Source organism: Amblyomma mixtum, chromosome 2, assembly GCF_055824585.1.
Source record: "Amblyomma mixtum isolate Tamu chromosome 2, ASM5582458v1, whole genome shotgun sequence".
In the NCBI taxonomy this organism is placed as follows: domain Eukaryota; kingdom Metazoa; phylum Arthropoda; class Arachnida; order Ixodida; family Ixodidae; genus Amblyomma; species Amblyomma mixtum.
In genome coordinates, this window is record NC_143013.1 from 271,567,328 (window position 1) to 271,587,183 (window position 19,856).

Genomic DNA, 19,856 nt, shown 5'->3' on the forward strand with positions numbered 1-19,856 from the left:
AAAAAAATATCGCTGTACTAAAAGCTGACGCAAGCGCATACCTCTACAGTATCAGGGGGAAATAAAATGTCTATCGAGATAAAAATTGCAGAAATACGAACTATTTTTAGTAACTGTATCAAAACTGATAATTGCGGAGTTGAAATCTATCTGCTAAGATATTTAAGGCTGAACAGGCGAAAAAAAAAAAAACCTGCAGCAGACGGCGTATTTTCCTCTCTCCTAGCTCTGTTCTCCCTAGCTCTGTTCTCCCTGCTCTGTTCCCGACGCACACTCCTCCCACGGCGTGTGCGTCGAGACACCCTACTGCACTTCAGAACCACCGGAAATTGCACTTTCAAATGAGCTGCCACGTAACGCCACGTCTATTAATAACTCGAGCATCTCCTACCGCTTTGTCTTCTTTATAGGGCTGTTTCTTTTAACCTGGGTGCTTATTATGAGCACTTGAAATAGTTTCCCCCCTTATGGGACATCACTCGGTTGCTAATGAAAGATCTTATAAAGAAAACGAAATAAGACGCAACACATAGCATATTCAATCTTGCTGTATTGTGATTTTTAGTACCACCTCTACCAACTATGATACCGCAGTCGTGCACAATGGCCGCTTGCGCGCCCTTATTTTCGGACAAAGCCTGGGCATTTGCGCGCGAGCGGTGCAATCTTTATTACTTTTGTCTTTTGTAAATAGTGTTGTGTGTTTATGGGGGTTTAACGTCCCAAAGCGACTCAGGCTATGAGGGACGCCGTAGTGGAGGGCTCCGGAAATTCCGACCACCTGGGGTTAGTGTATAAAGCTCTCTCCTGTCCTTTATGGCTACCGCTCCCCTCTATACTTCGCCTGGCTATCCTCTTCCTTTTGACCCGCCGCGGTGGCTCAGTGGTTACGGCGCTCGGCGGCTGATCCGGAAGACGCGGGTTCGATCCCGGCTGCGGTGGCCGAATTTCGATGGAGGCGAATTAATAGAGGCCCGTGTACTGTGCGGTGTCAGTGCACGTTAAAGGGCCACTGCCCAGGGTCCGGACATTTTTTAAAAACAAGCCCACTGCATAGATGAGGCATCGAAGATAACCTCTGCAAAATACTAGAGCCATGCGCGCCCCGAAAAGCTGCGAAAATTCAAATCAAAGCCCGCTCGTTCTTTCCTTCAACAAAAACGGGCCCGACCCACTACTCTGAACCCCGTTGACGTCATGGGGGGTTACTTTCGCTGAAGGCACTCCATTGGTGCATCGTTCTGACTGACGGGAGAAGATTGGGCGTAGCCTTGGCGTCGCGTCGTCTGCACAACGCTTTCCGCAGCGCCTTCTGTTCTGGCTCATGCCTACAAACCCGCATGAAGGAACAAAAGAAAAAACTGCAGAGGGAGCGTGCGGCGACAGCCTTGAACCCTTGCCATAAAAAGTAAAAAATAGTAAAACTGAGGGAGTTGGTTCGCCCCCGCCCCCCCTCCCCCCCCCTCCCCTCGCCGTGATCACCTCACGAGACGCTCTGCGTACGCGCTCCCTTCTCAGATTTTTTTTTTCTATGCAAGCCCCCCAAAACAAGGTTTTAATTACTAGTGCAGCAGAGCCTTTCCCTCGCTCGCCCACTTGACCGCTCCGCACATACACCGCTTATCTTTCGTGCATCTTGCGTACGCCTTGACTCCAATGAATGACATATGCTTTGGAGCGGAGAAAAGACACAAACACACAGAACACAAACACGCATGGAGAAAAGCAAACGGGCGGTTGCCGGGTCCGCGCTTCGCCGTCGTGTGTTTCGAACACAACGGACTTCCGCCCCTCCGCTCGTGAAACGGTGGGGAGGCCTAAAATAAAATGAAAAGGTGGCTCGTTAACTGGGAATGACAAACAGATGTATGAAAGGATGCGCTCGCTAACAAGTCTAGGTGGTCGAGCCGATCGCGCCTCTCGATCGTTCAGTGTGCGGAGAAAATGCAAAAACCAAGAAAAGAATTCTATTAAAGGCGGGGCCATGACGTCGCGCTGTGACGCACTCCACAGACACCACGCCTCCGGCTTACACCGGAGAAGGAAGGGGTGATTTTGCCTTGCCGAGCCTACTCGACGAGGAGCGGGAGAGAAAAATTTCGAGGAAGGAATGGAAGGAGAGGAGGCTCGCTCAAAGTGAGGTAGAGAGTGTTTGGGACCATGGGGTGGGCAGGGGCTGAAATTTCCGGAGCCCTTCCCCAGGTGGCTGAAATTTCCGGAGCCCTTCACTATGGCGTCCTTCATAGCCTGAGTCGCTCTAGAACGTTAAACCCCAATAAACCAAACCAAACTAAACCTCTTCCTTTCCCTTTCACCTCCGCCTACTGCAGCCTGGGTGCTTAAGGTATTAGATAGCAATGGTCGCGGCCTGCAGCATTCTTTTCCTTCGCTTTTTTTAAATTTTGAAAATAAACCACTACCACCAGTCATCGCTCTTTGGTATTGTGACAGACATAAAAACATAACAAAATATTCCAGAAAAAAAAAGAAGAAGAAAAAATAAAGTTCTCCCGGTGGAGGCGAAGCGTAGGGGAGAGTGTAGAAAGCGGCGCAAGTCGGACGCTGGTTTCGCTGCGTGTGCATTCGACCCACGTTCGTCACGGGTGCGAGCCGTTCTCCTTCGCAGAAAACGGGAAACTCGAGAGGCTGGCCTGAGCGTGAGGGAGGGGGGGGGGGGGGGGGTTAGAAGAAGCGGTAGACAGGGCCGACGATGGCGGGCGCTCGGGCATAGCGCGGCCGGTTCGCGGAACGTTTATGAGAGCCCGGCCGCCCCTTTCACAAGAAAGCTCCAACGGCCAGAGAGACCTCTCCAGCGCGAACACGAAAGCTGAAAAGCTGGCAACTATCTGTTTATTAATGTGAGATCATTATATGACTCTGTTGAGTCAGCAAAACGTGCCCGAAGTTTTGTCTGCACGATTACATCTTTCTCTGAAGATAAATGTGTGATGACAGATAGTGCGTGATAAAATGTTGCCGAGGGAAAAATTTGGTTGATGAGGTGTAATTAGTTATTTTATTGCAAAAATACAATTAGGCTTCAAAATAGCCATAGACGTGGATATAGTACATAGACTTCAGAACAGCCACGGACGTCGATATAGTATGTGGACATTTTGCCTTCGCATCGCTCCGGTGCGGGTCCCCGCAGTGATCTCAAAGGTTTTTATGGAGCTGTTGTCGGTGTTATTTTGTGTCTTCGCTGGTTTCCTTTCTTAAGAAGCGGTGTAATTTACGCTTTATTTCTGCGCGCGCAGCAAAGTAGGACGAGCCAGTAAATCACGCTGCTTGTATCGAACGCGGTGAGCCATCACAAGAATTCATACTGGCCGCGAAAACCCCGCTATTGAAATGCTTGTTTTCGTTCACGCTAAACTAACTGCAAAATTGATTTAAACACGAAACTAAACACGGAAGTAAACAGGGATATCCGGAATTAAAAGTGAAACTGATACGCGCTTTGTTTCACCTCAATGCAGCCGTGCAGAAACACAGCGAACCTATGCACGCCAATGAATTTCGTCAATTAATGAAGAAAGTTGTAGGTCACAACGATAAGCTGCCAATACCTAAATGAAGGTGCCTTCAAGGGTTTTTGCGTGGATCGCCATCAAAGAAGGCTAACGTTAGCGGTCAGATGTGACCTGACCCATGTAGAGACCCGATCACACTTGTCTAAAGCGCTCCAGCAGTGAAGGACGGAGGAAATAGTGAAATTCTAAACGGAGCTCGCTATAGTAGCCGAAGACGTGACAGCCATACAGACACAATCACTTCACCCCTCGCAAAGCAGCTTCGACAAAGATTCCACTTCATTTGCTTCAAGCGCTCGAGTGTTCTTGACAAGTGTGATCGATTCTGTAGATTCTGTATTCTGCTCTGGTGGTGCAGTGACACCATTGTAACCGCTGCTGCTATCATATCGTCCGAGTTGAGACTCAATGACACCGTTATTATTCGTGCTGATACAAACGCATGACCCTATTCGATGAGAAACTGCTGCAAAAGGGGCAGCCTCTCTCTCTACTGCTTGACTATCAGTGGACGTTACGTAATAAGGAAACAAGCAGCGCTCGAGGAGGAGCGGGCAGTAGGACGGCCATACTTCCTAGACCACATATATATAGATCGAACGACGCTCAGTACGCAGCGTGCAAAACTGCCACGCGACAGGGGAACGCCCTGGAACTTTCTGCGCTAAGGAAGTTTTCAAGCGCCGCTGGACAAGGAAGACAAATGGGACAAAGCACGGCTCTCCTTTAGCCTTTCCGCAAGCAATGCTTCAAAGTTTCACAATGAAAACTATAAACTACGACGCAGACAAAAATGTGAGTGTTCTCGCATCTTGCCCGTACCGAACACCAGTCCCGGTTCTTGGTTCCCTAGACCGCCGTCCTGGGGATATGGGGAACGCCCCGACAGACTCCGACAGTCAGGCGCGCCCGCTTCGGCGAACCGCCCTTACCGTCCGCACTGATTTTAGATAGCGACGCGATGATGATGATGATGATGATGATGATAATAATAATAATAATAATAATAATAATAATAATAATAATAATAATAATAATAATAATAATAATAATAATAATCAGCCTGACTACGCCCAACCCTCTCTTGGAATCCAGTCCGTTACCCTCAAAGACTATCGGTTATCTTGCCTTCCCATTACGCGCCCTACCCAAGCACATTTGTTATTCTTGATTTCCACTAGGAGGTCATTAACCCGCGTTTCTTCTCTGACCCACTCTGCGCTCTTCCTGCCATTGGCATTCAGTCCGTTACTTCTAACGATCATCGGTTATCTTACCGTCACAACGCAAAGGGCTGGATGCTTACAAAAGTACGAGAAGCAAATAAAACGCGTTGTCGGGTTTAAATTTACACTCTTAAAGTCGGCTGCCAAAGCGCGACAAACAGTCTTTCCGATCACTTCAGTATAGCCAAAACCTCCTTATCGTGTCTTACCTTTGCTAAACTGCGAGATAGTATCTCTCTCAAGAATTCTGGTCGATTTACTCCTCGCTGCATTCGTTTTCTGTCATCACTTTTGCATACTCTCCTGCTGGTCCAGGGGTGAAACAACGGCAGGTAATGCTACGAACCACTAAAGAAATGAATAAGGCAAGTAAATGAGACTTAATAAACCTATGAACTAAACAATAGCAGGAAAGAGAGATCCGATATTTTTCCGTTATCGAAAACGACGCACTTTTCGCACACTTCGAGTCGAAGTTACAACGACGCGATACAGAGCGCCCCCAGCAAGGACATCAGCCCCGTGACGCGTAAGAGATGTCCGTGAAAGCTTATCCAGTCGTCGAGAGGCCACTGAATGCGGCTATGTATAGTGCCTATGTGCGCCCGTGTGCAGTATGTTTTCTCCTTTCTAAACCGACCACTTTCGACGGCGCGGCAGAGCGTCTGCGGCTGAGTTTTGCTGGTGCTTCCGCAACCCTTTTCTCTTCTCTGAGGCGTCGTTCATTGACGGCGACGCCCTCGCCCACGCAGCCTCACGAGCGGCGGTCATCGGCGGGCCGCGGACCCGCCAGGTAGCGGTACTGCGAGGACGACAACCTCGGGCCGCCGCCGCCGCCGCCGCCACTTATCTCTGGGCGTGACGCTGTGCCCGGCGCCATTCTTCCCCCGTCTCACGAACAGCCACGCCGGGTGTGTTCCGGTGTTTTTGCTGTGTTTAGTGTGCTTGTTACGTTTAGTGGGTTCAGTGTTTTACAGTGCTTATTACGTTTAGTGTTTTTAGTGTGCCTAGATGTGTTCAGTGTGTTTAGCGCGCAAAAAACAAAAACAAAGGTGGATTGGTGGAGCAGATATTCAACTGCGGAATAATAACAAACAAACAAAAAAACAGGGCCACCTAATTCCATTACGTGTTGGCAAAGCGATAGCATTCGAAACTAAAGATGCCTTTTCCGAAAATGACTGGCTCCTTCAGGCTGCTCTTCCCGTATACCACCTGCAACCTGCCACTGTTGGCAAGTGAAGGCTTCCCAGAGATGAACTTGGTCTGGTGATGTCACTACCGATGTGGTGACGTCATTACCCGGTAGCCAATGGGCAGTCCTCGATCTGATGACGTCACTGATGACGTCACAGCCCGCCACCAGCCAATCAGAATTTTCTTCTGGACAACACCGGACGGTCGTCGCCGGCTTTTGGTCCGGTGAGGCTCCTTTGCTATGGCATCATAAGCCCTGGCAAAGAGCGCCGTTACGATTACACAAGAGTTACGCCGACGTGGGGCGAAGCTACGTCATTACCCAAACACTTTTCAGCCACGGCAGATCGTTCACTCCCTCCAAGGTCGCGTCTACTTTGTTTTACTCGTTTGAGTTCTGAAAGAGAGACAATTAGTCCGAATGGTGATGAGCAGTGAAACAACAGAAATAAGAGAAATAAGCAGACGTTTCTTATAAGCAGACGCAACTGAGGTTGGAGGAGGGCTCACCCCAACCCTCATCTAATTTCAAAATAGACTACAACAGTCAGTAGGTTTTGCGCTCTGACGAAATGCCAGGTTTCATGGGCCACTGCCCTTTGATGATTATCAAAGCACTGCCACTTCAGTGGGAAAAGATTACGGCATTATCGTCTTTTGCGAACAAGTCGTTCCTAATCGAAACACGGGAAGACAATTTAAAGCTTTTGGTGAATTTCTTCATCGATCTATAGAAAGTACAGAGCCGCTACCCACGCTCATAACCTCGATAGTCTCGGCGATTACGGGCGCGCTCACAAATAACCCTCTCCTAGTCCTGCGTAGTCGCGGCGCAGCAAAATACGCGGAAGCCCCAAATAGGAGGCGGAGATCGAGGGCAGCCCAGCCGACTAAGGAACACGGGTCCCAGCAGCCTTAATTGCCTCCGACGAGCGAGCACCGCTTCCAATAAACGGGACAAGCGAATCTTGTTTGCGCGATCTGCTCCTTTTGTGCTCGCGAGGCTCGACACGGGAAACGGAGAGGGGAACACGACAGCAGCCCTGTACGGGTGAGGGACACCAGTCTTTTTCAGGGTTGTTCGTGTTCTGCGCAGGCGCGGTGCAGCGAGATGCAGGGTACATTCTCTTATTGCAGCACAGAAATAAACGAGAAAGAAGTTCAAGAGTCACGTTATCCATTACCAAATGCCATTGTTACTCTCAGGATAGAGATTTGACGCTATAAGAGAATATCTAAATCTCTCAATTCTACACCACCACCACCACCGACATTATAACCATCGCCACCACCATCACCCGCCAACTACGTCCACTGCAAGACAAAGGCATCTATCATTGACCTCCAATTAAACACTGCCCTATATGTAGGTTGCGGCCGCCCTATCTCCGCGAGCAACCTTATCTCTCCTGCTCACCTGGCTCTCTGTCATACTCCGCAACCCTTAGTCTCTTGAGATGAGATTCCAAATAACATCCCGGGATTTCAATGCGTGTTCACACGTGCACAACAATTTGCGTAACTACATAGGTTTAACTGATGCTATCTATAGCATCGCTAGAGTGGTTGGCGTTTTGCGCAAGAAAAAGTCACCAGAATACACATGTGGCCATATAAACATGAAAAAAAGGCACGAAAAATAGAAAGAGGGGGGGGGGGGGGGGGGGGGTCGCGGGACGCTTAACTGTCGTTTCAGCTTTCCCGCTAGAGACGACGCCGCAGTTTCCTATGGTAAGAATTCTGTAGAAGTAGAAGGGGGAGAAGTTCTTTAACGAACCTCTACCGCTCAAGCTGCTTTTTGCTTTGGAAGCGCACCAAGTAACTCCGTGGAGTACAACGATCCCAAGGTTCTTATATAAAGGTCCGCCCCCGCAATACTTGAAACATTAGGACCCGGTATCGCCGCTCCTCCCTACAAGCATCCTCCACGCGAATTGGCAGCACCGAGCGGTAAAATAAAAACAGAAAAACAAAAAAAGGCCAGCCATCACATCGCGATTTATCAAGCCGCCGCAATGGGGGCTCTCTCCACCACCACCCAGTCAACAAAGGTCCCTCAACACAGGGGGGCCAACGCCGAAAATCCCGGGGTTACAGCCTTCGAGAGCGGACAGCAGAGCGCGCACCTCCCGTTGGCGCGGGGCCAATCAAAGTGCGCAAACCGGAAGTGAATCCGCGGCAAAGCTCAACTTCCCGTTCCGCTTCCGGTGCACCCTTCGTCGTCGTCGTGGAAGGCCTCGTCCACGGGCCAACGCCCCGCGCTCCGCTTCGGTCCAGCGCTAAGCGCGATCGGCGGGCGAGCGTCAGTCCGTGCGTAGTGGCGAAGCGCGCTCAAAAGTTCCAGTGTGCGGCTCGGCTCGTGCTTCGTTCACGGGGCGGGGTGATTCCTTGGGCCGTTCAAGCTGCGCCAGAGCGGCCGGCGCCGTGCTGAATCTCATTTGCATCCGCTCTCCCGACTTGCTACGCGGGGTGCCTCCGACGAGTTGCGCGCAGTGCTGCCTGAGTGGAAAGGCGTGGCCTCTGCACACCAGTCCGGCCGAAAGTAGACCCGCATAATCAAGTAGCGGTGCTAGCTCTCGGGACGAAATTGAAAAAAAAAATATATATATAGAGGGTCAAAGAAGGAAGATTGGCATAGAATCCCATACGTGGAGGTACGTCGTCGCACAGCAAACATTATGGTAAAATACGCTTTCATGAAAGCGGCAGGGTTCATAGTGTAGGTAGACGGACTATGTGATGGAGATAGGGGCCTGGAGATGAATGTAACGCACCTGACGCTAGAGGGATAATGGCATCAGTGTGTCTTGCTTTCTCCTCTTCTTTCTTATCTTTCATTTTTGAATTAAAAGATGAGAGGCGGTGCTGTACTACGAAACTGTAAAAATCAATTGCGCCGCATCTCCCTGTCTTCAATCTGTAGCTCGTTAAGCGCATATCGCCGTCGCGGCTTACCCTTTAACGTGTAAAAAAAAAAAAAAATATTTTCTTAGGATCCGCTCACTACGTCGCATTAAGATGGTTTTTTGTACGCTTTTTGTTCACGATCTCTTTGAAGGCCCTCTGAGTCGCTAATTCATTTTCAACGAGTACATAAAGACAGCTTTTGCTAATTTCAAAAAAATATAGGGTAATCGAAGGCCCCGTGTCGGTAGAGTATCCGCCTGGAGAAAAAAAAAAACTGATGCTGCCAATGGGGTTGCGGAGTTTAAATCGATCGAATTTTCGTCCTCCTTTGGCCATGTGCGGCCCTTGACAGTCACTCTCACAACGCTTGTATTCTTATGACGTTGTTATAACGAAGGGATAGCGAGAGCGTTTCTGTCCTCACAGGCTTGTCCCAGTTTCGCTAAGTAACTGAACGTTAATAAGGTGCATTGGTGAGCTAGTTGGTTCATGATCGTATTATTGAGCAGCAGAAAGGAAACAAGGACGTCGAAGAAGCATACAGACGAGGACGCTGCAGCACTGACAACTGAAGAATTTATTTGAAAAACCGCATACTTATACTGAAGAACAGGCATTGCTTCGAAAGATAATCTATCGTCTTCTGCTTACATCACCGCGCAGGTACTTGACTTCTTTTTTCGATAGGAAATGCGTCAGCAAGCTGTCAGTTTGCCTAACGAAAAAAGAGGTCAAGTACCTGCGCGGCGATGTAAGCAGAAGACGATAGATTATCTTTCGAAGCAATGCCTGTTCTTCAGTATAAGTATGCGGTTTTTTAAACAAATTCTTCAGTTTTCAGTGCAGCATAGTCCCCGTCTGTATGTTTCTTCGACGTCGTTGTATCCTTTCTGCTGCTCAATTATACCAAGTAACTGAACCTTCGAGAAAGAGAGAGAGAGAGTGCGAGAGCAAACAAACTGTCGCCAGTCCGGGTAGCACAACAGGTGCTGCGTAGAACAACGCTATACCTCGAAAACTGGCTCACCGGCTACGCCGTGCACCTGCTGCATGCGCTTACGCTCAGCACAGGAAGGGGCGTTTCTGGGTTCATTTAAAACAATAGCATGACGTACGTTAGTATTGATTCTAAGCACTCTCACTTGCATTGCATTCTAGGAACTTTTTTTTTTTCCCTAGTAGCTAGGAACGCGAGTTTTAGCTTTAATGGTTCGTAAACGCCTTCGAATTACAGAGCGGCCGGGCCGCGAGGAATATAATTTGGCTGGCAGGCAACGCGCACTACAAAGCGCGGCGGCGGAAAAAGAAAAATGACCGGTACGAAGCAAGCTCATACTTTTCGGCCCACTTAGCGTTCACCGCCTCATTCTTTTTTTCGCTCACTTCCTCAAGGCTGCGTGCGTGCAGAGGCTTCAGCCCGCCTACGCTCGATCGTCGCTGGGCCGGCTGAATTCCAAACGAGTCGCGCCGGCTACGCGCGTCCGCTGCAGCGATTATTTCCCCATGAGTCTCGCCAGCGATGCTTGGCGATGTGCTTCCGGTCAGCGCAGCGCCCGCCAGAGGTGGAAAGTCGTGCAGGGCTTACCCGCCCTCAGACGTTGGGCAACGCATCCACGGTGCGGCAAAATCTGGCGAAGAACGCGTGCCGCTTTGTGAATGAGCGGGGATTTCAACATTTGAAAACGCGTTCGCGAGCCAGGAAGCCCGCTATTCGCAGATTTGTGTGTACGTCACCAGGCCCACCCCCTTCACTGTGTGTGCGGCGAGTGAATGAATATTAGCTTGGGTTAATGTGCATGTACAGTCGGGGACAAAAGTCTCTCGACCGCATGTTCCTCAAACGAAGCGGATGGTTCTGCTATTAGCCGGCGGCTGGAGACCACACTTGTGAAGATGAAAGAAGAAAATTTTGACTTTCACCTCCACAAGCGTGGTCTTCACCAGCCGGCTAATAGCAGAGCTATCGGCTGCGTTTGTGGAACGCGTGGTCCCGAGACTTTTGTCCCCGACTGTACTATAGTTAAGTTCCGGGAGATAAAATATGCTATACTCGCAAGATGAAAGGGAGCAACTAGGTCGCTTCTAAGGCCAAAATTTACTTTTGCTTCAGCATTAACTTAAAAACTGTTAGTGCGAATATGATTTATTGCGGAATATCCTTTATGAAAGCCTACCTGATCATTTGGTTGACTGAAGTTTAAGGTTACCTACCCTGATTCTGTTAGCGATACCTGAATAAATACCGCCCGCCGCGGTGGCTTAGGGGTTATGGTGCTCGGCTGCTGACCCAAAAGACGCGGGTTCGATCCCGGCTGCTGCGGACGCATTTCGACAGAGGCGAAATACTAGAGGCCCTTGTACTGTGCGATGTTAGTGCACGTTAAAGAAATACAGGTGGTCGAAATTATCCATTGCCCTCCTCTACGAAGTCCCTCATAGCCTGAGTCGCTTTGAGATATTAAACCCCCATATACCAAACCAAACCAAACCAAACCAAACCAAACCAAACCAAACCTGAGTCGCTTTGGGACGTTGAACCCCATAAAACAAACGAAACCTTTATTCAGTTCATGTCTTCATTCAACCATAACTCCTTAATTAGGAGTGATTGCGGCTCCCATGCGAAAAAAAGTTGCCTTTCGTAGTGTTTCTTTATCTGTAAGCGCGTGAGTCAGATTGTGAGTGGTCATGAAAGTGAGCGTGTACTTACATGTGATTTCGGTATAAGCATGTAAGGATGTGACTGAGTGAGTAGACATCTGGAAGAGTGTGAGTGGAATTGGTCGCAATCTTTGGTCCAGGTTAAGGTGAGAGGCTAGTGGGAGTGAAAGCGAGTAATTGTCGGTGAGCTCTACCTCGTAATGATCCCGACTTCCTACCGACAGCGCGCAGCACGCTTCATTGCCCTAGGGTTCAGCGTGGAGACAGTGACGCGTCGGACGTACGCCTCCGCGAATTCCCAGAAGAGATGCGTCGCGGATCGGCCACCGGTGGGAACGCGCCGAAGTTGCTTCATGAGACAAGGTGACTCAGGCGGTGAAAACACCGGCAGCAGCTGTTGCAAGACTCTATACGTGCCTCGAGTAGGCAACGCGACTGTCCAACTCTGTAACCCGGTGACTTTTCGCTGTTTGCCCAAGAAGAGAACGAAATAGCATTTAACGTCCACGAGTTTTGGCCAGGACACACTTGAGAGAACACAGTTCGAACCGCGGAGTTTAATACGATTAAAAAGTATTTTAGCGTCACTGAACGCTTAATTTGCTCAAAAATATATTACGCTTTTCTTCCTACGCATGTTACCTGCAATGACAAGAATTTCGGTCGACTAGTTAACACAGTAAAAAGTATTGATACCAAAAGTACAGATAATGTCTAGATCCAATGGAGGCAAAATTCTAGAGGCCCTTTTACTGTGCAATGTAGGTGCACGTTAAAGAACCCCAGGTAGCCGAAATTTCCGGTGCCCTTCACTACGGCATCCCTCATAGCCTCAGTCGATTTGGGACGTCAAATCCCATAAATCAACCAATGTTCCTATATTTACGTGCTCGCAATAACGTGAACATGCTCAGATACACTACTCCTCAGTCATTAACCAATTTTTTTTACCACGCACACAGAAAAACGCTTCGCCCACTTTTCCTAAGAGCGCGTTTGTTTTCAGCTCACTTTGTTTTGAAGCTTCAGTTTTCGCGCGCTTTTTTTTCTTTTCAGCAGCCACATCCCTCTCGTCGTCCTCGTTCTTATCGCAGCTTTTCATATATCTTTCTTGATTCACGTTTTTACGCCCAAGAAACCGACTCTTATTACTAGCAATAACTCCCCGCTAATCGCCGCCGCGATCGCTTCGTAACGAGCGACTGCTCGGAAGGTCCCCAAGGAAACGCGCCGGCGTCCCGAAATGAGCCGGAGGCTATTCATGCGCGCCTGCTACGTACGACGACGGCCGAGCGCGTTCCAGCCACACACGCGTGTAATGAAATTTTCCAGCCCTTATTTTCCCAGTCGAGAAGGCGCACGCATGTGGTGCATGCCCGGCGGAATCCTGCGACGACGCGCATTATGCTGTTCTTCCAGCTCGCATCGTAGCACTGAAGCGCACTTGCTTGTCGACGACGCCTTCTTCCTGCCACCCGTTACTACTATACTCCACCCCCTTCCCCCCCAACCCGCGCCAAAAAAGTCGCGCACTTTTCTAAGCGCGCGAAGGCGAAGGAGGAAGGCGCACGCTATACGCTCCTGTTGCGCGCGCGGGCGGTGGCACTGAGAGCGAAAGTATATGCGTGGAAGTAGTAGCATAAGGCGCGCTCTTTTCTTGCAGGAGGAAATTGAGTTCCTCTCGGAAATGGAAAAACGGAGCGCACGCCGCGTCCCGACACGTGTAGCGGCGTCTCGGGGTGCGTAGCGCTCTCGCCGCGACGTGGGTAACGCGTGTATAAACTGGGTCGGTGTCTGTCGTCGGCTGTGTCTTTGCTGCCTCCACGCTTCCCAGCCCCCCCCCCCCCCCTTTCCCCAAAAGGCCTCTACCACACTCCGCTCCCTTCTTTCTTTGCGGGTCTTCCCTATGTTCCGTTTTTTAGTAACGCGCTTCCTTTTTTCCCCTATTCCCAGAGTTCGGCGCATTTTAACGACTCAGCCTCCGAGTTAGGGAAGAGGGAGAGCAGGGAATTCGCGCCCGGCTTGTGTGGCGCTCGCAAAGTGAACATGCAGCGCCAGCACACCAGGCGAAGACGGCGAGCCAAAAAAGTGAGTGAGAAGGGGAGAAAGGGAGAAAAGGGAAAAGGAAGGGCGCATTCACGGACGCCGCCGGCCGACACGGCTCAGTGACAGAGCGAGCGCTCGTTCCGCATGTGCCGTCCGCCGCCATGATTCGCGCGCATGCTATATAGCGACAACGAGAAACCAAGGGCTAGGCAGAGAAGGGCTATGCAGACAGAGACCCGCGGGGGCAGCATATTCGCTTCCGCTCAGGCTCCCTCGCTCGCGCCGAGATAAAGTATACCCGAGCGAGAGACGTCGGGGCCAATTTGAGCGGTGGCTCGCCAGCGCGTGAAGCAAGGGCACGCGCGCCGGAGGAAATAAGGGAAATAGGGATAAGAAGGAGGAAACAAAGAGCGGAGTAGAGGGAAAAAAGGCAGGAGGTGGGGAGAAAGGGGAAGACGCTGTTCGCCCGATGAATGAGAGCACGGAACCGACCCTACGCATGCAGCGTGCAGAGCCCGCGCCTTCTATACCAGAAATCTGCATAGGCGCGGCCCGTTTGCGAAAGCGCGACGTTGCAGAGCCGCTTCCCGGCATCCACGCTGTTTGAAGCGTCCCTCGGTGTGCTGCATAACAGGACACGAAGGAAGGAAGGGAAGAAGGAAAGGAATCGAGTTTGAAAAGGAACAAGAATAAATTAATAATAATAATGGTGCCGTTCTCTCTCAACTATAGTTACGTTAGCATTATTTCGAGTTCTTTCCTTTCACTAGCGGAGCTGCTTCCTGTTGCAGCAGCGAAGCAAAAAAAAACAGCACTGTTGATTCAATTAGACGGCGCGTCATCTCTCCCGCAGAGTAGGCCGAACTGTTGACATTTATTTCGCAGAGGCGGTGACACGTTTCCCCTTCGGCGAAGGAAAGAAAGAGGGGGCTCTTTGTGAACACGGAGATGCCTCCGTGCAAATGGAGCTGCTCTTACATCTCTCGCCCGCCGCCGGCTGACTTTTCGTTGCATTCGCTTTTCCGCCCCACTGCGCGCGATTCAACCGAGCCGCTCTCGCCATAAGAGGAGAGTTAGAGTGTGCGCTGCTTTGAATTTGCGCTTTTATCCTCTCTTTAACGCGAGCAGGAAAGGAAAAGGACAGCTGCGGATACGACAAAATCGGAATTTTGTTGCGTGCAGTGCCAAGCAAGATAGGGACGAAAGGGCGAAACTAAAAGTTGTCGAGGCCTATCTTCATTCGCTCTCACGACCATTTTTTCAGTGCGGCCTGCACGTAAATACGCAGAAATGTTCCTGTACGTGAGTAGAAACTCTTGAAGAGCCATGTTTCGTAAATCCGCGTACCGTACATAATTTCCTGGCATTCAAAATTTTACAAAAAGTGGCCATTTGGGTGAGTGATGTTGCTCTACAGGAAGCTGATCGAGAGTATCGGAGAATAGAGTTGAAACTGCATGAAAAATTTTGTGTCCCTTCTTCGTAATGCAGACGCGTATGAGCAGATTATGTACACAGTTCGGAACCGAGATGTGCTTGCATTCCCACACAATGCACCAGGTCAAGCTAGAAGCTAGGCCAATCAAGATGAGACAGAAATTTTTTAAATCGCTCTAAGCCTGAGTCAGTTTTTGTGTTGTTTATTATGCTTAAAAACGGCGTCCCTAGGACCAGCCACTGAGGGATCATCACTATGCAGCCTTAAGGGATAGAGTATATAGTGAGCAGGAGTCAATTTTTATTGAAAGTTTGTTAAAGCGAGAATTAACGTCTAAATGATCAGGTTTTTATCACTAAACAGGGCAAACAGCGAATTAGCGTCTTAACGTCTACATTTTATGGATAAAAAAGGGTTTTATCCCAAATAGAAACCTAGCGCCCACGTTTCTAGGGATATAAGCTGGTCTGATAGGGATAATAAGCTGGTCTGGAAGCTATCGCTCTTCGAATACCGTGGTGTCGAAAGTTTAGAAGACAGATTAGGGTAAATTGCAAATTACAGACACAACAAAAAATTTTAAGAGGTGCAGTCTATACTGGGAATTAGCGATATGTGACAGATACTGCTCTTTTATTAGATTTTTCCTCGCTCCATTTTTATTTTTCTCCTTCCTTTTCTTGTAGTTTAGCCGGCCTTGTAAAGACGCAGCAATCAAGATCAGGTTTCCAAAGCAGCCTTCTTTTTTTGTTCGCTCCTTTCTCGTTTTTGCTTTTACTGTCCCTCTTTAGCGCGTCCAACATCACAGCGAGTTTCGTGACAAACGTGTCCGACTTAATGAATGTCGCGGGGCCCGTTCTCAGCGGGTGTCCCGTACAGGCGACGCGCGAAACTCTGTCGCCCGATGCGGCGATCTGTCATTTTGCTTAGAAGGGGGCGCTCTTGTTTCCAATCGAGTTTGCAGCGTCGAGCTGAGTCCGCTCTGACGCAGAGTCGAGTTGACACCACAGCGTCACGACGTTCAGCCAGCGGCGTCTCAGTTTTCAGCGGCGGCGCGCGTGTCGACATATATAGGCGGAGTGAAGCGAGAGCTCGCTCGACATAGCGGAGTCATGCGGCGATAACGCGTGGAATGAAAGATACCCACGCTGACCTGTCGTCGCTTTCGATCTCGCACATTCCTCGCAGAAAGACGGTAATCTGAGAAGACGCTTGAAAGCAAGCTGTGACGCTGATGGAATGGAAGACTTTGGTTTGACGGCCAAGCGCGTGCTAGATGCTCGGCGGCTTGAAATTTAAAGAAGTAAGAGCGTAAAGTCTAATGAAAAGCTCACGAAGGCCACGCCAAAGTTGGACACAACTAAACTAAGGTTAAAATGAAAGCAAGCTCCAAGCAGTGCACAGTCAAAGTCAAAACCAGCCGTAAAAAAAAGGTGAACATTTTAGTCGACCGAAAATTAAGGACTGCTACGTGAAGCAGATGATGCAAAAGTCTGGTGAAACCTGGGTGAAAGTCACGCGAAAGTCTGGTGAAGTGAGGTGAAGCAGCGTAAAATCCGGCCTATAGTGCGGCGAAAACTATATTCAGGCGAAAGCGAATCGAAAGTCGAGAGAAAGCGAGACGAAATTAATTTAATTAGGTTGGCCAACATTTTGGGACGCTCCACTGTTCCCAGAGCATGTGAAGGCAGATTATCCGCTCTCCTGTTTGAAAGGAGCGCGAAAAAGACGCGGGAAGTCGTGTGAAAGAAACACGAAGTAAATGAAAAAAGTAGTTTGTTGACCGAGATCGTTTTGCATTCATTGAAAGAAGCACTGGAAAACGTGGGCAAACTGTGAAGTCACGACAGCGGTGTTCTCGTGTCAGCGCTACGTACGTGTCTCCTTTCCACCTGTCCGCGTCCTCCATCGCTGCTTTCAATGAATCTACAGTCGGATACAACTCAAGTACGAAGCGCCTTTTCCGCGTCAAAGGATCCCCCTCCAGCCAGTGGCGTCGGCCGATTCTCATCAGCCTGCTAGCGTGACCATAGAGTTTCTTACTATTACCTAGAGGGAAAGCTGGCGGCGCTGCACTTCAGCCAGCATGGACGCTCAAAGCATCATGGGGCGGTGAGCTACTTGTTGCGGCACAGTTGTAATTTTTTGGGAACATGGAGTGGCACTACTGAGATGTTTCATTCCGAAAACGCTCTTCGTGTGCGCGCAGACGACTTTGGCGCGAACGCAGTGTGCAAAATCAATAGTAGTGAAAACGCGACGACACACGACGCCAATAAAAGGTTTCACTTTTCTGAAATGTCATTAAAAACCTCTTATAGTGTTTAAGCAACAACATTTTTTTTGAAAACATATTTACTTTTAAAAGTGCGCCTGTTAATTAAGAAATATTAGTTTTTATAGTGTTCATTACTAGGCCAATAGGAGAGCGAGTCGTCTCTTATTTTGGGCAAACTTTGCACTTAAATTCTTTTCTGCTCGTTTGTTGCAATCATTAGACAAGATATTGAATATTAGGACGCTTGTAGTTATCAAACAGCTTAATTTTTCTATTATTTTTTGGCCAAAAGTTGCAGTTCCGCAACAAGTAGCTCACCGCCCCATGATGCTTTGAGCGCCCATGCTGGCTGAAGTGGTCTCGAGGGGTCGCCATGCAAACTCCCATAGACGGGCTGCCAGCTTTCCCTCTAGGTAATAGTAAGAAACTCTATGAGCGTGACAGTGCAGGGAGTGGCAGATGAAAGGGGGCAGCCCTGTCGTGCTAGCAGGGTCATGAGAATCGGCCTACGCCACTGGCTGGAAGGGGATCCTTTGAAGACGAAAAGCCGCTTCGTTCTTGAGTTGTATCCGACTACAACTGAAATGTTCAGCGTTGGTCGTCGTGTCAATATGAATGAGAACTAAATCCCAGATAACACTTCGGTAACTGTTCTAGAGCGCCGCCGACGTTCGTTTCAGCAGCTTCGAACACCTCTGCTTTGCGTCCTTCCCTCTGCCGACATCTCGAGCAGCTGTTTGCAGTACTAAAGGGGTACCGCAGAGGTATCGAGCTCGCATAAAATGCGCGTTGGAGAGAGAAACGGGGAGGGATGGAAGAGGTGGAAGGCAGGGACACAAGGGACCCATCGTGGAAGAAACTAGGACGCGCCGGTGAGAGTAGAGGCGCAGAAAACGGGCGAGAGTAGGGAAGGTGTGTGGATATGAAGTTGATGCCGGTCGGTGCGCAGCACCTGGCTTGGCTTTGCGCACTATGCGCTTCGCGCGAACCACTTTTTTTCATCGCGTCATCGCTCCATTCCCCCTCGTGCTCTCTCGACGACGTCGGCGCATCAAGCGTCCGTCCGCCGGCCAGCGCGTCTCCCGGGGCACACTTTTTATGAGCGGCCATATCGGGCCGGGCTTCGCGTCTACCGGCGCGGAAAGGAGAGAGAGAGGATATCTCTTCTCTGCCCTTCTTTCATTCTTCTTTCCCTTTCATGCGGTACTCAACGAAACAAATCATTCTCACGAAGAAGAAGGGGGAAACACCGCGCAAGAGGAAGATAAAGAGAACAAAAAAAATCATTTTCTGTTTCCACCGGCCGTTTAAGCGCGTCGTAAGCTCGGAGTTAAGGACGCGAAACAAGCCGAGGGCTCGGCTTTCAACGACGATGCTGTCAGTGGTAACTCTGGCATCATTTCATGAAACTGCATATACACCGGTTCTTCTTGTTTTTTTTTTTGTTTTTTTTTTTCGCTTTGAATCTGCCCCTGAGTCTTGACTTAAGGTCCTGTGCTGCAGAAATTGGGAACAAGAGAAGAAGCGGAACAAGATTTTGGTGATAAACGGACCTGACCGCTAATAAAGTTTTGCATTTTGTGCTTTCTTAGTGGATACGAGAATAAGAAACCTTCTTCTGTAGCGTCATGTAAAGATCGAGAAAATTTTTGCACTAAACTAATAACGCGTCACCAGTGTTTTACACGATGTTTCTGGTCTTACCAAATGACCTGATCCCGTGCTAGTGTCTCTTCTCTTACGATCACTTCTTGCTTTGTTTCGTTCCTTTGCTTTGTTGTAGCTATTGATGAACTGGTATGAATATGTTGTTACACACTGTTCTACGGGCCCTTAAGTCTTTAATTAATGAAATGAAAATCGCCTAACAAAAGTAAAAAGAGTGGTGGGGAGAGAGAACGAACTCGAGTGCAAGGTGTCAGAATTCACCTGAACAGTCCCAGTGAGGGCTTAAGGATGCACATCTAAGCAGCCAGTTGTTAATTTCGAGAAAGTAAGATCGTCATTCGCAAACACGATCCGTACATTGGCTCTTTACTTCAGAGAAATTATGAATCATGAAATGATGATTAACCCTTTATATGCCCTCCCTGCCCCCCCCCCCCCCCCCCCCCTCCCGTTCGTGTGCGGTTGCTGTTTTCTAACTGTATACCCGAAGTGTACAGGGAAGGGTCTCGCCGTCGTAATAGAAGGCAACAGCTGCGCGGCGTGGTTCCCAGGCACTTTTGAAACGGGCGGGTCGTGGGGCGGTGCGACCACTCACCTCGAAGGCGCCCGGCGGTTGGCCCCAGGGCGGCCAAGCTGCCGATCGATGGCGCGGATGTTTCCCGGGAAACGTCGCGGGCTTGACCGCCGTCGGGCGTCAGCCAGACCGGCGCGACATCCCGCGTCCCCGTACACGGTGCAACGGCCTCCTCTCATTCCACTCACCGTATAGTGCATGAGCCTCCTTGTTTTCGTCTCATACGCCGGTCAGACGTCGACGGGAGTTCCAGAAACTCCGCAAAGGGAGTCAGGGGCCCGCACGTGATGCCGGGTATACGTATGATACAAACTTCCTAATAAAGTCA

The 19,856-nt window shown here is 49.6% G+C and overlaps 1 protein-coding gene and 1 long non-coding RNA gene across 2 annotated transcripts in view; one reads left to right on the plus strand and one right to left on the minus strand.

The window, feature by feature from the left end:
• Positions 1-5,730, plus strand: part of LOC149364009 (uncharacterized) — a 152,164-nt gene extending 146,434 nt beyond the window's left edge. Inside the window, exon 4 of the long non-coding RNA XR_016289138.1 lies at positions 5,512-5,730. This is a non-coding gene — a long non-coding RNA (uncharacterized LOC149364009). The remainder of the gene's footprint in view (positions 1-5,511) is intronic.
• LOC149364008 (matrix metalloproteinase-2-like) overlaps positions 1-19,856 on the minus strand; it is a 228,862-nt gene that overhangs the window by 178,289 nt on the left and 30,717 nt on the right. The window lies entirely within an intron of this gene.